Here is a 2036-nt window from a genome sequence, read left to right on the forward strand (position 1 = left end):
TGACCCGGACCTGGGTTGGTACTTTTACTTAAGTAAAGAAAGAGGAAAGTATTTCCACCACCACAGCTCTTTTTCAGAGTAATGTAAATTTGACAAAAGATATATCATTGTGTTTGGGTGAAAAACCTGGTATCTCCATGATCACACCTACACTTTAACTTTTAATGACGCGTTCCACGCTTAATTCAATTAGTTTTGGATAGGTGAACGTACACAGTGTAATCTTTCCACTTTAAATTAGATCATAAAACCAGCAGACTCTGGACTAAGGAGGTTTCTACACACAAATGTCAAACAGATAAGGCTGGCTGTTAAGTCATGTGTGCAAATCTTCTATCTGACAGTCACAGGTGTTGAACAGATTGCAGGATATATATGATTTTCTTTGTAAAAAATCTGTTAAACTATATATTCTTGGCAATTTCTACTCAACATTCTCACAATTTTAGACAGCAAAATTGAGATTTTTTGTTGCAGGCCCGGTTACACCATCACACACACACTTCTTTCTCTTTCCAGCACAGTCATTTGCTTGCTCGCTCACTCCCACATTCATTTATCCTCTCATCCAGCCAGTCACGCACACACAAACTCACGAATATATTCCGTGCCCTCTCCTTCTCTTTCTCTCGCAAACACGCACATATTGTCACGCTCATGCACAGCCCAATAATACAAGGCCAGGTCCAGATGCAAACCAGATGTTCCCCCAGATGTAGATAAGGGTGAAAAACACATCAGCTGAAGCACACCACCTTTTCACCTCAGCTGCATGGAGCAGAAACAGATGCGGCCCACAACCCTACTGGAGTTATGAATGGCAGATACAGTATATTTTTCAGAAAGTTCATATTCTTAGTATCATTTGTGTGGTTTCTTACATTATGTTGCATTGAAAATAAGTAAATATAATATATAGGGAGAGAGGTTTTAATTTTAAAGCAGCATTTTATGCATTTTGAGGAAAAAAAACTCAAAAATAAACATATTTTTGCTTGATATTTCTTCGACTTGCTGGGAGTTTCTCTCTGGTTTTGACATTGAACTAGTCTCAAAGTCATCTCAACGAGACCAAAACAAGTCCCTCTCAGACACATATGTAGAGAGGAAAACAAAGGATCGTTTTACACCCACCTCGCTCCGCCCTTCAAGCCCTCCCCTCCTCCCCATGCCCACAAACACGCTCTACAAAAACAATATTTCAAAGCGCACAATGTTATCACCTAAAGGCACAGGCTACTCTTAAAAGAACAATGAGTGCTTCAGATTTACAGATATATGCACACGGGTGACATTTGAAGGCTCAGAACACTTGCACAGGCGACCACTGCTCAAAGAAAATAAATCTGAGACCCCAATCTGTGGGTTACACTGGCAACCCCCCAGGCCTGCCCTTGAGGACCCCCCCCCCAAAACAAACACAGTGAGTCAGGGTCTCCTTGGGCACATTTCATCTTAAACCCGTTCACCCTGACATACAAGCTTCCCTGGTGAACCCCTGACAATATCCAGCTGCCAGCAAGCTTCCTCGCTCTCCCTGAACCCCGATTTCTGCAGACCCTAAGCGGGAAAACACACACACACACACTCCCTCTGTCAGACACACACACATAATCAGAGCATGGCTCACTCCTCCTCCTTCCCCCACAACCCCACCTGTGGCCTCTACAGCTGGGCGAATACTCCCATGGAAACTCCTCCCACTTATGTTGTACTTGTACTGTGTGAATACACTATTCTTCTGTTTATCGCAATGCTCACTCACCACCCATCACAAAGTACAAAGTCCCAAATTTAGATTTACACCCCACAGATCAGTTGCATTTGGAGAAAAACAGAAAAAGTAGCATTGTGTGACTCAACCTGGATAATAATACTTGGTTTTCAGTGTTTATAACCCAGTAAGAATTAGGGATTTGATGATTTACAGTTCAAATAATCACTCCTGTTTAAATAGCATTACAGTGTCTATATTTCAGTGTGTAGTTAGGTTCTACTACACATTTAAACACAGTCATTACGCAAGTGAGACAACA

The sequence above is a fragment of the Morone saxatilis genome, unplaced genomic scaffold (genome assembly GCF_004916995.1).
Source record: "Morone saxatilis isolate NCDOM2014 unplaced genomic scaffold, NCSU_SB_2.0 Contig10, whole genome shotgun sequence".
In the NCBI taxonomy this organism is placed as follows: Eukaryota; Metazoa; Chordata; class Actinopteri; family Moronidae; genus Morone; species Morone saxatilis.